Genomic DNA, 16,532 nt, shown 5'->3' with positions numbered 1-16,532 from the left:
AATATTTTTAAACACAATGATAATCCTAAAATAGAAAAAAGAGCTGAAATAAAGAAATTACTAGATTGGGATTAACATAAGAATAGAAATTACACAGGAAAAAGTAAACGAGCTTAACAGAAATTTTCCAATCTGTACAAGGGAAAAAGACTTTTTTTTAAGGAAATAAATGGGTGCTTAGAGGGATGTGGGAAAACATCCACAAAAAAAACCTAGTGTGTGTGTGTATATATATACACACACACACACACATATACATACATATGTATGTAAATATATATATAATTAGAATACTACAAGTAGAGGAGGGAGAGAATGAGTAGAAAATAAACGAGTAATAATGGTCAAAAACTTCTCAAATTGGAAAAAGAAATAAATTTACAGATTCAAGAAGCCCAAACAACATACATAGGAAGAAAACCACACTTAAACAGTAATAACCTGTTGCCTTTGAGTGGATTTAGACTCATAGCGCCCCTATAGGACAGAGTAGAACTGCCCCATAGGGTTTCCAAGGAGCAGCTAGTAGATTCAAGCTGCGGACCTTTTGGTTAGCAACTGTAGCTCTTAACCACTGTACCACCAGGGCTCCATATTCAAACTGCTGTAAAGCAAAGAGAAAGAACAAAATTTTGGAAGAGGACAGAAAAAAATGAAACATTACTCATAGGGGAGCAACAAGTAATAACTGTGGACTTCTCTTCAGAAACTATAGAAGCTAGAAGATAATGCAATAACATCTTTGAAGTGCTGAAAGAAAAAAAAAGCTTTTGTGTACTATCAGTTACATGAAATATCTGGAATAGATAAACGCATAGAGACCAAAGTTTATTAGTGGTTACCAGGGATGTGAAGGACAGGGAAAGACGGAGTCATTGCTTAGAGGGTACTGAGCTTCTGTTAAGAGTGATGGAAAAATATGGAAATGGATAGTGAGGATGTGCGCATAATTTAATGAATCTAATTAATGTCACTCAATTGTACGTGTAAAAAAATGTTGAAATGGCAAATGTTTTATATATATATTTACCATAATAATTTTTTTAAAAACTAGTCAAATTAAAATGAAATTCTATAAAATATTCAAATAAGCTCTTGGGAATAATTTTGCATCCCGTCCTAGGATCTTGAACACGGTGTGCTTGGAAGTCCTATTGTCCAATAGGGGATGTTTTAATCAGAGTATATGGAAGGCTTCTGACGAGTTGGAAGTAGAGACTGTCCCCTGACTATTTTCAAGTACTTACAACATTGAACCACCAAGCAGAGAAAGGGAATTAATTTTCTGGGAGGGGTTATTGATACCAATTACCTGGGGAAAATAGAGTTGTTGGTACACATTGGGGACAAGAAAGATTGTAGCTCAAAGGATTCACTGAAGCATCTCTTCATGTTTTCATGAAGGCATGAAAAGGTTTTCATGAAGGCATGGTCAATGGAAAACTGAAGCAATTCTATAAAGATTGGGCCACCAAGAACTCAGATCCTAGAAGAATGTACTTCCCCTGTTTTATGTCACTGAACCAGGTAAAGAATCATATCCAGCCAAGGTTTTGACAGATGGTAAAACACATGGAATCAGAGATGGAAGAAGGCAGCTGTAATTGCCAACTTAAGTTTCATGGTTATCTATAAATTTTATACTGTAGCAGCTATATTTTACATCACTTAATTTTTTCTCCCCCTCTGTTTTAGTCACCTAGTGCTGCTATAAAAGAAATACCACAAGTGGATGACTTTAACAAAAAGAAATTTATTCTCTCACTGTCTGGGAGACCAGAAGTCCAAATCCAGGGTGCCAGCTCTAAGGGAAGGCTGTCCCTTTCTGCCAGCTCTGGGAGAAGGTCCTCATCATCAATCTTCCCTGGTCAAGAAGCTTCTCAGCTCAAAGGACACGCTATTCTCCCGACTCTTGTCTCTTGGTGATATGAGTTCCCCCGTCTCTCTGTTAACTTCTCTCTTTTATATCTCAAAAGAGGTTAACTTAACACAAAACTTCATCTTATAGATTCAGTCCTGCCTCATTAACATAACAGCCTCTAATTCTACCTTGTTAACATTATAGAGGTAGGATTCGCAACATACAGAAAAATCACATCAGGTGACAAAATGGTAGACCATCATACAATACTGGGAATCATGCCCTAGACAAGTTGACAGATATTTGGGGGGGACACAATTCAATCCATGACAGCCTCCTTCTATTACTTTGTATGGAGAACACTAAATCATGTTTCGTAAAGTAGGGGGACAACAAAATTGAAGGAAACCCTCAATGAGTCAGATTGACCCAATAGCTGCAACAATGGACTCAAACATACCAGTAGTCATGAAGATGGTGCAGGACCAGGCAACGTTTCATTCTGTTATACATAAGTTCACCATGAATCAGTGCCAACTTGATGGCAACAACAACGACGTAGCTTTCAGCAGGAGTATGACTGAGCTGATATTATCCTATAATGACACAATAACTAATAAAAACTCATTTGTCCCTTGCGTTGGCAACACAAAATTACCACCCAGAAGCCCCCGCCCCCCCCCCCCAAAAAGTGAATGCTGAGAGGCCTAAAAAGCTAACTGTAGCAAAATTCTCCGTTTTCTACTGCAGATCCACTCTGCACCCATTTCTCTGCCCCAGGAATGTGATCTACATCAAAATTCCCATACCTTCCATCTTCCAGTTGGCGTCTACCAACAGAGAGCGCTAGTAGAAGAATTGATGAAGGCAGAAAAGTGAGCTCAGTGTGTTTATTCCCCAAGGTCCCTCTTTGCATAAGCTGGCTGTGTCCCTTGTTCCAAAGTCAATAGTAAGCTCACGTTAATGCACTCATCCCTTATGATTCCCCTACCTGCACCTTTACAAATAGCCACTTTGTAAACAAACCCTCCTTGAATTTCCTATTTTGAATACACTATTCCTAATGGAAGCCTGACTGATACAAGAGTCATATTTTATTTGTATAATATTTTAAAAATTAAAATAAAGTGAAACACTAGATCAAAGGAAACAGTATGCACAATTACTAAAGGAAGCCAAAAGAAACTTCAGCTCTAAGCATTTTGTCAAAATAGCTTTTTAAATAAACAGTTTCCTCCCTATGAAGAGTTGTAGGAGGCTCTGTTATGTAAGTCTTTCCCTCCCACAAAACATATTTTTGCTACTTTTTTATCATCTCTTTAAGTTTTTTTCTCATTTTATTAAATTAATATAGGTACTTGCTCCACCTTTTTTCATCTGTAAGCCCATTTTCTAAAAACAACTATTTCTACCCATATCATTTTTGCTTGATTTTTACCTCCATGGTTTTTAATAATATGCTTCTCATCCTATTTCCTAATTTTTCCATTTTAAATGTAATATAATAAATGAGAAATCAGCTGGCTTACCGCTAGCCTTCTTCCAACCAGCTGTTATGTATCTCAGTTTTGAGTTCCTCATGTGGCGATGTCATAAATTTAGTAAAACACTAATGTATTTATTCATTATCTCAACAGCTGTGCAGAATATATTTTATAGCAGAAAACCAAAGGCATATTTTGGCCACGTACCTAGTGGCTAAATATTAAAATCAAAATTTGGATGAAGTCAGTGCTAAAGCTGAATTATCACCAATTTAAAAGACATAAGGATATAAAAATCCGGGAGGGCTTCTGGGCCACAGCCTGTGTGTGAACATGGACTGTCACAGTGGAGGTCCCAGGTTGGCTGGGCCAGGGTCAGGTGTGTGTGTGATGCATGTGGGCACTGCTGGGAACTCTTGAGGCCCCCCATTGTAAGAAGCAATGTCACCTGATAAGTGTTCAGGTTTTAGATTCAGGCCTGGGTTCAATATCCTTATATGTGACCTTGGGTAAATGCTTTAACCTCTCTGGGCCTCTACTTCTTTATCTGTAAAAAGGGACAATGATGATACTTAATACAGAAAGCTTTTAGCAAAAAGATAGAGGTGAATGTATACTTGACTTCAGTTACTAGTGATAACCTAAGTCAACATGACATACTGGCTTGGATCATTGAGTCTTTGCAGTTGAATCTGACAAAGATCGAACAGCTGGGCTCAGTGGCTCCCTGAGGTTGACTACAAAATTTCCAGTTTATGTTTTTGCTGCACCTTGGTGGCATCATCTTAAAAAAAAAGTGAAATTCCAAACTAATCTAGAACATGAGTACATCCAGAACTTCAAAATATAACAAGCAGGTTTTAAGAGAATGGGTATTGACAAAATAATTTATTTTTGTTTTTATTGCTGTTGTTAGTTGCCGTCAAGTCGATTCCAACTCATGGTGCTCATGTGTGCAGAGTAGAACTGCTCCACAGGGTTTTCAAAGGTGTGACCTTTCAGAAGCAGATCTCCAGGCCTGTCTTCCAAGGTGCCTCTGGTTCGGTTCAAACAACCAACATTTCTGCTGAACCGTTTGTACCACGCAGGCCTCCCATAACAAAATCATGCCTGTGGACAAATTAATAAAAGGAAAGTTTCAATTTTGAATTCATTCAGTGGTTCAAGTTTTTGAAGCAAATGATGATGAAAATTGATGATGGCCCTGTAGCTGCCAGACAAGGTCAAGAAACTGCAATGGCTCCTTCCCTTGTTGCTCCAGTTCTGAATCAACTGAAGAAACCTCTCGCCCCTAGCAGTGCAGCTCCACAGAGCCCATTTAAGCACAGACAACTACTGCAACTTCTAAGGCTGGTCCAGATGTGGCAAGAAAGAGTCATGGTGTGGGCAACCGAATTGACGCAATAGGCCACCTTATTGAAACTTACGGTAAAAGGGTGGGGTAGTAGTAGTAGCATCATCAGAACCTGTCTAACTTCAGGAGGATCAATTCAAAGCTGATCCCTGTGAGCGGGAGGTCAGATATACCTTCACTCTCCAAACTTTTTACCAATTCTGACACCAGCCCTCCCTTCCACGGCACTCTCTACTTCTCTTCTGGGTTCAATAATCCATTGAGCTCACAGACCGTAGAGTTAAGTGGTTTATTAAGGAAGCTAACAGAGTACAGTTGGGATGAGAATCAACAGGCTACAACTCAGGATCAGAATCACGATCAGGAAGAACACAAGCAAAGCCCGGGAGGCTCCCCTGAAGAGAAGAGCACATCCCTCCCTTCTTCAAGCAGAACAGCTCTCTCAGCTCCTCTCAGCCATGCACACAAGCAGGCCCTCTGTCTGCTGGACATGCCTCCACTCAGCTGTGCAGGCCTCCTCTCAGCCCCCTGAGAACAGGTCTCTCCTCAGACCCTGAGGACCAATGCCTTTCAGCCCCCTTGAGTTCCTCTAGTGCGCCTCAGGACAGGCTCCTCTAGGACCCCTCAGGACATTGCTCTTCCAGGCCTGTCACTGTCATCAGTATTACAGCCCCTGACCTGTGTTACAGCTCTTTTAGGAGGTTCCTTGGCTCTTCTCTCTCTCTCTCTCTCTCTGCTTCTCTCTCCTTTCTTCCTTCTGCCTCTGTCTGTTTTTTTCTGAAAAACCTCTAAAGGGTTGGCTGTACATATATATATATATATATATATATACACAAACTCCTCATTAATTTCAAGGCATGGCCCTCCCACTAGGGCCACAAACTGACCAATTCCCTCTTGGTAGGCCACAGATACTTTATTTTTATAATCTATAGTCACTTCATTTGCATAATGTATTGACCAATCCCTGTAAGCCGTATACCAATCACAGGGCAGGCTGCAGCCCAAGACCAGACAAAAAGTATCAAACCAAGCTGTTTAGTTTACCCAGAAAATATAACGAACCCTCTAGGGTAGAAAACTGGGCTTACAGGAAAAATCTCTCAAGCTGTTTTTCCAAACAACCAAGGCAAAAGGCCACGTAAAGGAACTTATTTCACCATGCTTATCATCAAAGATTTGGAGAAGAAGGAAGATTTCAACTTTGGAAAGCTAAGGAACACTGAATTGATTTGCCAGGAGAATGAGGAGAAATGCAAAGGATTATGGAAATGCTCTATGCCACAGATGAAAGCTTTGTGATACCTGATGAAGGGGGCCCACAAGAGGAACACAGAGAGTATTAACAGTATGGACCAGCAAAGCAACACTGGAATTCTTTACTCCAAATCACGTGCTTGACTGTAAAATACTCTTATTATTCTTAGAGGAGTCACTGGTTTCTTTCCACAAGCAAAACATATTTCTTCTCAAAGCGCATCTTGCAGAAGTTTTACTCCTTTTCCAATAAATTTGAGTTAGGGGCTTGTTCCTTACAGCAGCAGTGACATCTAGTTGGTTCACCTAGAGAACAAAGAGATTGACCATGGAGCTCACCATGAGGTTGCTGGAGAAGTTGTCAGTAGAGAAATGTAAAAACTGAATTAAATGTTAAGCTAATGTGAAATCTTGGCAAAGAACGTTTAACAAATGCCTTCAGAGTATTTAAAATATGTTTCCATATTTCAGAATATAAAATGTAGCATAACAGGAGATTTTGTGTGTTTGACATTGTTTGGGAAGGAAAGGCCAGACCTTAGAACCTTTGGAACTTGCTATTACAGGCCATGTCCAAACCAAACCAAACCAAATCCGGTGCCGTCGAGTCGATTCCGACTCATAGTGACCCTATAGGACCGAGTAGAACTCCCCCACAGAGTTTCCAAGGAGCACCTGGTGGATTCGAACTGCCAACCCTTTGGTTAGCAGCCATAGCACTTAACCACTACGCCACCAGGGTTTCCGACAGGCCATGTAGGGACTGCTTAAATCCTTGGAGGCCTAGATGTTGGAGCAGAAGGAAAGTTTACACGTTGCTCTGTAAAGCCGTTTGGTGTCATTAAGCAATTGTAGTCCTGCTAAAAACAAGTAACAAGAGGCATTGTTGCCTGGATGAACAGAGGGTGTGTTTCAGCCCCGAGATGTTTGAGTTAAAGACTTTGATTTTTACTGAGCATTTCTTCAACAATTTTTCCATTTAGCCATGAAATTTCTAAGTACTGTGTTTTTTGAGAAATGAGGTGTGCCCAGTTTTTCAATCTAACAACCACTTGGGGGGAGTTGACCACATCTCTGGGTTTTGAATGTGGATTGTATCCTATTTTACTGTGTTTTAAGTTTACATTGAACATGTTTCTCTGCTCCTCTTGCACACTGGGAACTCCTCTTTGGCTCCTTAAAGTTTACTAAGAATGGAAGTACAGCAAGCAGGTGATGACGCTGTAAATTCTTTCTGGGCCTCTGGCAAAGAGAATGATCAGTGAAGGCCATCACTACCTTGGAATCTGCAAGGCTCAGGCGTTTATTATACCTGTTGTCCACAGCTCTCCAGTGTTATGGAAATACTTTGCCAGTGTGCTAATCTCTTTGGAGATACAAATTCATTAGCAAACTACTTAGTGTTAATTTTCTTTTGCAGAAAATACAGTACCATTTCTGATTTAATTACTAATATTTAAAATATTTCTGCAAAGACTATCACCCACTACTAAGTTTGCTCAGCCTCTGATGTATTTGTACTGATTTGTTCTGGTGACAGCTTATCCTAAAATATCTGCATAAAGTAGGTATTTTATGATAAAATTGTTGTGTAGTATCTATTCTGTGTGGAATTCAGAGAAAATTCAGATTCGGTGATTAACAATGCCAAAACAAATGCAAGCACTTAGCCATTGCTCAAAAACACAGGAATCAAATCGACTACATCTGTGGAGACAATGGAGAAGCTCAATATCATCAGTCAGAACAGGGCCAGGGGCCATCTGTGGAAAAGACCATCAATAGCTCATACGCAAGTTCAAGTTGAAGCTAAAGAAAATTAAAACAAGTCCACAAAAGCCAAAGTATGACCCTGAGTATATCCTACCTGAATTTAGAGATCAACTAGATTTGACACATTCAAAACTAAAAACCAAAGACCAGATGAGTTGTGGGATGACGTAAAGAACATCAGAAATGAAGAAAGCAAAAGGTCGTTAAAAAGACAGTAAAGAAAAAAAAAAAAAAAGACCAAAATGGATGTCAGAAGAGGCTCTGAAACTTGCTCTTGATCGTAGAGTAGCTAAAGAGAAATGAACAAATGCTGAAGTAAAAGAGCTGAACAGAAGATTTCAAAGGGCCACTCAAGAAATGTGCAAAGACCTGGAGTTAGAAAACAAAAAAGGAAGAACACATTCAAAGCATAACTCATGCTGAAAGAACTGAAGAAAAAACTCAAGCTTTGGGTTACAATACTGAAGCATTCTACAGGCAAAACATTGAACACCACGGGAAGCATCAAAAGAAGATGGAAAGAATACACAGAGTTACTGTACCACAAAGCATTGGTCAACATTCAACCATTTCAGGAAGTAGCATATGATCAAGAACTCATGGCACTGAAGGAAGAAGTCCGAGTTGCACTGACAAAATTGACCAAAAACAAGGTTCCAAAAATAAGTGGAATACCAATTGAGATGTTTCAACAAATAAACGTAATGCTGGAAGTAATCACTCATCTATTCTAAGAAATGTGGAAGATAGCTACCTGGCCAACTGACTGGAAGAGATCCATATCCATGTCCATTCCAAAGAAAGGTGGTCCAACAAAATGCAGGAATTGTCAAACAATATCATTAATATCACAGACAAGTAAAATTATGCTGGAGGTAATTCAAAATGGTTGCAGCAGTAATTCAACAGGGAACTGCCAGAAATTTAAGCTGGATTTAGAAGAGGATGTGTAACAAGGGATATCATAGCTGATGTCAGATGGATCTTGGCTGAAAGCAGAGAATACCAGAAAGACGTTTACCTGTGTTTTATTGACTATGCAAAGGCATTCCGCTGTGTGGATTGTAACAAATTATGGATAACATTGTGAAGAACGCAAATTCCAGAACACTTAGTTGTTCTCATCAGAACCTGTACGTAGATCAAGAGGCAATTTTTCAAACAGAACAAAGGGATAGGTCAAGGTTTAAAATCAGGAAAGGTGTGTACCAAGTTTCTATTGTTTCACCATATTTATTCAATCTGTATGCTGACCAAATAATCCAAGAAGCTGGACTATATGAAGAAGATTGGAGGAAGTCTCATTAATTTAACCTGCAATATGCAGATGACACAATATTCCTTTCTGAAAGCAAAGAGGACTTGGAGCACTTACTGATGAAGATTGAAGACTACAGCCGTCGTATGAATTACATGTTAACATAAAGAAGAAAAAAAAAAACCTGACAACTGGGCCAATAAGCAACACTATGATAAATGGAGAAAATATTGAAGTTGTCGAGGTTTTCCTTTTACTGGGATCCACGATTAACACCCATTGAAGCAGTAGTCAAGAAATCAAACGACAAATGTCCTTCATACTTCAATCAAGTATACGAGACCAAATGGGCAACACTTGCCCAAAAGCAAAGACAAGAAGGCAGGAAGCAACAGGAAAACTGGACAAATGAATGTGGGAAACCCGGGGTGGAAAGGGGGAGAATGGTGACACATTGTGGGGATTGCAACCAATGTCACAAAACAATTCGCATATAAATTACTGAATGAGAAAATAATTTGCACTGTAAACTTTCACCTAACTTAACCAAACCCATTGCCATAAAGTTTGTTCCAATTCATAGCAACCCTATAGGACAGAGTGAAACTATCCCATAGGATTTTCAAGGCTGTAACCTTTGCAGGAGCCAGCTGCCATATCTTTCTCCTGCAGAGCAGCTGGTGAGTTTGAACTGACGACCTATTGGTTAGCAGCCAAGCATATACCCACTGAGCCACCAGGGATCCTTTAAAATTTTCACCTGAAGCACAATAAAAAAAAAAAAAAATGTTTTTCTTTCCAGAAGACAACTTCTTGATGCCTTTTTTTCATAATTTTTATCATACTTTAAGTGAAAGTTTACAAAACAAGTCAGTCTCTCACTTATAAACTTATATACACCTTACTACATACTCCCAATTACACTCCCCCTAATGAGACAGCCCGCTTCCTCCTTCCAGTCCCTTTTTTTGTGATCATTTTGCCAGCTTCTAACCCCCTCTACCCTCCCATCTCCCCTCCAGACAGGAGACGCCAACATAGTCTCAAGTGTCCACCTGATGCAAGTAGCTCATTCCTCATCAGCATCTCTCTCCAACCCATTGTCCAGCCCAATCCATATCTGACGAGTTGGTGAAGCACAATAAATTTTTTAAGAAATCAAACAACTTATTGCATTGGGCAACTCTGCTGCAAAAGAACTCTTTAAAGTGTTAAAAAGCAAAGATGTCACTTTGAAGACTAAGGTGAGCCTGACCCAAGCCATGGTTATTTTCCATCACCTTATATGCATGACAAAGCTAGGCAATGAATAAGGAAGACCAAAGAAGAATTGATGCATTTGAATTATGGTGTTGGTGAAGTACATTGAATGTACCATGGACTCCCAGAAAAATGAACAAATCTGTTTTGGAAAAAGTACAGCCAAAATGTGCCTTAGAAGCAAGGATGGAGAGACTTTGTCACATACTTTGGACATGTTACCAGGAGGGACCAGTCCCTGGAGAAGGACATCATGCTTGATAAAGTAGAGAGCCAGTGAAAAAGAAGAAGACTATCAACAAGATGGACTGACAGCGTGGCTGCAAAAATGGACTCAAACATAACAACGATTGTGAAGATGGCACAGGACTGGGTAGTGTTTCGTTCTGTTGTACACAGGGTCACTGTGAGTTGAAACCGACTTGACAACACCTAACAACAACAGCAACAGCGCTCATTGTTTAGGCAAATTTCAAAAATTCTTCATCTTCGACTTTGAAAATGTTTGACAGTTTATGACAATTATTTCGACAAGCTTTTTTTTTTTTAATTTTTAGCCCCCTTAGTTTCAAAACAACAAACATTAGGTAATGTCCTTTTGAATTTCAATTTTGTGACAATAAATATATTTTGGGTTTGTTCAATTAACTTCAAATTTAATACAGTTCTCAAAGTTTCTTTGCTTAAAGTTGTAAATGTTAATTCACCAAGCAATTCTATAATGATCACAATATAGAATATACTGTCTGCCACAATAATATACTGTCTGCCATTCTGCTTTCAGTATTATTTTAAATTTTATGTACATTTATTGCCTCAACAATATAATATTCTTCCTCAAGTTACTTATAGATTTTTAATATTTGTATTAATGTTTGATCTATTATCCTAGTTAACCATTTAAAAATTCTTAATAATTATTTTTATAACAATTAGAATAGGCTAATTGATGAGGTAACAAATGAGTCAAAAAATTCCATTGCCCACAATAGCAAAGATTTCTTTCTTCCTCTCACAATGCGTCTGTCTGAAACGCTTGGCTATATCGTCTTTACTCCTTGACTCATATTAATTGGATAGCTTCTCTCTGGATTATCACCAGTCTTCGTGGAAGAGGAGAAACATACGTGGTTGTCAGAGCAAAACTGTCCTCCACAACGGCTGTAATCTTCCAAAAGCAGGTCTCTAGGCCTTTCTTCTGAGGTGCCTCTGGTTGTCTTAGTCATCTAGTGCTGCTATAACAGAAATGCCACATGCAGATGGCTTTAACAAAGAGAAATCTATTTTCTCACACTCGAGTAGGCTACAAGTCCAAATTCAGGGCTTCAGCTCCAGGGGAAGGCTTTTTCTCTCTGTCAGCTCTGATATACATGGGGTCATCATGAATCAGAATTGACTCGACAGCAACCTGTTTGGTTTTGGGGGGTGGGTGTTGTCATCGTTTTTTTTTTTAAAAGAGGTTAATCAGCCTCTCTCTCTGGGTCCCCACATCTGTTTTATATAAACCCAAAAAATAGCTCTTGGAAGTCAGGTTTGTCTACTAAAGTAGAGAAGAGATGGAATCAAGTTTGCAAAGAGAGAGAGAAGAATTAAGCAAATGTAGAGTAAAAAAGAAAACTAGCAAAGAGGCAAAGCAAGAAGCCTTTTGTGTCCTCAATTAGACCTACATCTTGAGACCCTGTTATCCCATCCTGAGGTTTTGTGTACCACCCCAATATCACATACAAAAACCCTCTTTTCGTTTAAATCAGATTTCTTCAACCTAAAGAGTTCAAACAGCTGCAGGAAGGTACTGTCTTATTCAGGTGGTGACATTAGTGAGGAAATTTTGAATAATTGCTATTAATATGATCCCATTGATATGTAGAAGCCCAGGTTTCAGTTGCATTTCCCTCATATCCTGGCCCTGTTACAGTTCCTGCCTTCCACAGGCCTCTTCTAATGCTCTCTGATGAAGACTACCCACCCTGGAGACAATGAGATCCAGACCAGGCGATATGTCTGGAGTTCTTCCCCTCTAATTGAACTTAGAGACCCTGGGGTCTAGATGAGCACTGACCAGATGTTTCACAAACTGACACTGAAAACCGGTGCTGCCCAGAAGCACGCATACCATAGGTCTCTCCTCCCTGATATCTCAGGGGTATTAATGCTAGCCTGGAGGAATTTGAGATTGTTTTTCCACTTTGGTCTCTGTCTCCTGGCTTGCCAATACCTCTGCCTTGCTCCACTACTCCACCCAAATTTCTTTTTTCTGTAGTATTTCTTGATCTGAGATCACTCTTCAGTCTCTGATGGAAGGTCCCAAAATATCACATTGGTACTCAGTGTTTTGCCCATTATACTATACACATACATATAATTAGATTGGGCCCACCCACAACATATAAAGCCTAAAGAGCAATTTCATTCAGTATCAAAAACAAACTTTTAAGGTGGATATTATTCTAATATCACAAATTAGAAAGCTGTCATTGAAAGATTCATGAACTTACCTGACACAGTATATGATGAAGCTGGGATTCAAACCCAAGTCTTCTGATTCTAAGGACCATGCCCATTCCACAATACCATACCATGCATTAAAAGATGACTGAGTGAAGCTGCTTTCTTATTCCTTAGTTGAAGAGAATATACAGGAACCTTATGTGGTAGTATTCTTACCAGGACCAAGAAAACCATCAGACCTGCATATATAACCACCCTAGGGTTCCACTGATCCCATTTTACAGAAAAGGTTAGAGAGATTTCTTCCTTTCACAAATATATGTAGTAGGTATGAGAAATTAAAGGTCTGATTTATTATTTTAATGGCTTGCAATAATAAATGAAAATGTGATTCCAACTTCACCTTCTTTAATTAAACTATAACTCAAAGGTATTTTTGGAATTTAGATTTAATTTTGTTTTTAATTGCAAGCTAAAATCCAACTTTATATAAAATGTACAAACCTCTCTAGACTGGATTTACTGGAGGCCATTTATTTAATAACTATGCATATTTCAAATAAAGCTGCTGTATTAGTTTTCACTGCTGTTGTAACAAATTACCATAAACTTAGTGGCTTAAAACAACACATATTTATTATATTAAAAGTTCTGTAGGTCAGAAGTCCGACATGGGCCTCATGGGGCTAAAATCAAGAGCTGCGTCCTTTCTGGAAGCTCTAGGGCAGCATATGTTTCCTCTATCATTCAGGTTGTTGGCAGAATTTACTTTCTGGTAGATCTAGGATGGAGGTCTTCTTTCCCTTTTTTGCTGTCAGCTGAGGGCCGCTCCCAACCTGTACATACCACCACGTTCCTTGGGTCATGGCCCCCTTTTTCCATCTTCAGAGTTAACAATGACAGGTTGATTCCCTCTCAAGTTTCAAATCCCTCCTCTTTTTTCTTCCTTCTCATCTCTCTGACCCATCTGGGAAAGATGTTCTGCTTTTAAGAACTCATATGATTAGATTCGGCCCACCCACATAATCCAAAATAATCTCCCCATTTCAAGGCCCATACTTCTTAATCATATCTTCAAAGTCCCTCTTGCCATGTAAGGTAACATATTCACTGACTCCAGGGGTTAGGGCAGGAACATCTCTGGGAGGCCATAATTCTCCCTATCCCAGCTGCTATACCCTGCAACTTTCAACCACAGTCTTTTACGGTAATTTAAATTTCTCACATTCATTTGCTGAGTTTGAATAAACAAAAATATTTTTAACTTTTCTCTTCGTTCCAAATTGTCTTAATTTTTCTTCCCAAGAAAAATGTGTGCTATGTCCATAAAATTTAGGAAATGAATTTATTCACATTGAGTTTTCTAACCATTTTCGTGAACAACACATTTGATGAGTTCTGTTTGTCTTCTTTTTGTTTCTTCCTAAACCATCTATGGACTTAATTTGATTTCAGAGGAATTTAGAGCTGTTTCTCTCTTCTTGAATGTTGAAGATACGCTTTCACTGTAAACTTCCCAAGAAATAAGGAATACTTCTTTTCTATGTGACAAAATTAAAATTTCCAGTTATACCAGAAATGCTTTTATCTTTGAACAATTGCTAGTTGGTTTTCAATAATGAGATCTGACTCCCACTCCGTCTTAATAAAAAATTTAAAATACTGCTTAATTAACAATAATCTGATTTTTCCAGTGACCAATTATCCAGCAAATGCATTATATAAATCTCCAGTTCTCCTTTTCTCTGTCACTACTTAGCAATGTAGCTTCTACATTAGAAAGGTCAGAAGAAATAAGAGGTACAATTAAAAATAAGCTGATATTACTGTAATTCTTTTTTAGTATCTCTGGCAAAGAATGAGTGTTAAGTTATAATTATAATATGCAGCTTAAATGAAACTTCTCTACTTCTTTTATAGTTTTTCATCAACTCTCTGAAAATGCCTACTAAGTCTAGTTCTCTGAACCTCTTTTTCTGTCTTTATCCTCCATGATCATATGCACCACTGGCTTTAGCTATCACACCTGGGCAGGTGACGTTCCAATCTGGATTGCCAGTCTGTTGAATGGTCTGTTCTCCCGTTCTTAACAAAGCTGTATTTGAGTACTCCTGTGAATCAGAATTGACTCAAAGGCAACGGATTTGGTTTTGGTTATATTAACTCAAACTCAAAATATCAAAAACTTTTTTCGTCAGTTGCACTATCATCATAATTTTTGTACTTAAAGGGTTGAATGGTGGAAACACAAAGGCTGGACAAGAACTTTGGAAGTGGAATGTCTCAGAAGTTAATGGAGAGGGTGAGTTTGACCACGTGGTAATGGAAATGGAATGAGGCAACACTACTGAATTCTATAGCACAGCTCGAGGAGAGGGAGAACTTTAATGAGGTTATTAGACATTGTCAGATTGTCTTCAAAAAATTGTGACAATTACCCTCATAGAGCGATATATGACAGCACCTGTTTCTGGACTCTTTGGGGAAAGATGGAAGGAATGGGATGTAAGGACTACAGAATGCAGCTAGACTGATCTCCTAATATTTTCCAGATATAAATCCCCAACCCCCACCTCCTGCTTTAAACTCTTAGGCTAAAGATCAAAATCATTACCATGACCTAGAGTGGGGTCTTCTAAACTTTTCAGTCTTCTAAACTACAGTAAGAAATATATTTTACGTCATAACCCAATAAATACACAAAGGCAAACAAACTGAAACAAAATTTCAATCAAAAAGCACAGTTCCCGGCACAATAAAAAATATTTTTTTTAAAAAGTACAGTTCCCTTATTCATTATACTGTGCTCTGATATTATCTCTTCTTTCTTTCTTTTTAAATGTTGGTTACAATCTACTGAATTACATTTGGAATCAACTAATAGGTTGAAACGTTAAGCCTGAAAAATATGTAACACTCCCAGCTAGTATCAGTTGTACACACTCCCTCCTACTTTTCTGTCCAACAACCGCACTTTCCTTTATTAAGTTCTTTAGATGCCTACAATTCTTCCTTCCTCCCCAGTGCCTTTGCACATGCTATTACCGCTGCCAGGAAAGCTATCCCACCTCACTTTTCCCTGCTTTCCTTCCTCACTGGGTTAACTTACTCACTATTTAGATATAACCCACAAACCCAGAGCTCTGGAGTCGATTCCGACTCATAGCAACCCTATAGGAAGGAGTAGAGCTGCCCCATAAAGTTTCCTCTGTGTGTCATCATAATTTACTTAGAGAATATTCCCTTCCCTGACTGTCTAGTCTAGGTCAGTTTCCTTTAGTACATACATCCATAGATAAGGATTACTAATCTCAGTACTTAAGTCTGTTCGTAATTATACACATTTGTGTGATTAAATTACTGCCAATATTCTTCACTTAACAGTAAATCCTGTGAGAACAGGGATTGTGTTCCTTTTTGCTCAACCTTACGTCTTAATTAAGCAGTACTTGTTCTATTGGTGGTAAGGAGCCTTCTAAATATCTCCCAATGACCCCTGCCTCCTGGCGTTCATGCCTTAGGATCCAAACAAGGATACTGGGCTAGAGAATAGCAGCAGCAAGAATCCACTAAAACTCTTAACTTTACTTCCTCTACCACATCTTCCATATTCCTTTTCCTGAGCCAACACCTCACCTGGTTTGGGTTATTTATGTGATGGGATAATTCAAACTTGTATTCCTAATGGACTATAAAAAAATATATATATGGAATTAGTGCAGTTTACCAATAAATCTTAACATTTGATATGGCAATACTGGGTTCAAGACACTTTTCTCATTCTCTCCCAGTATAGCAGCAGCCCTGGTTCCTTTTACTTACCAATTTCACCCCCAG

The 16,532-nt window shown here is 38.7% G+C and overlaps 1 pseudogene; it reads left to right on the top strand.

Annotated features, from left to right (window-relative positions):
* The first annotated feature begins 1,428 nt into the window (after window positions 1–1,428).
* Window positions 1,429–6,045, top strand: LOC126061344 (microtubule-associated protein RP/EB family member 1-like; annotated as a pseudogene).
* Window positions 6,046–16,532: the final 10,487 nt, after the last annotated feature.

The sequence above is a fragment of the Elephas maximus genome, chromosome 18, assembly GCF_024166365.1.
Source record: "Elephas maximus indicus isolate mEleMax1 chromosome 18, mEleMax1 primary haplotype, whole genome shotgun sequence".
NCBI lineage: Eukaryota > Metazoa > Chordata > Mammalia > Proboscidea > Elephantidae > Elephas > Elephas maximus.
The sequence above is the reverse complement of the archived record's forward strand: the minus strand, read 5'-3'. Positions and strand labels throughout refer to the sequence as shown.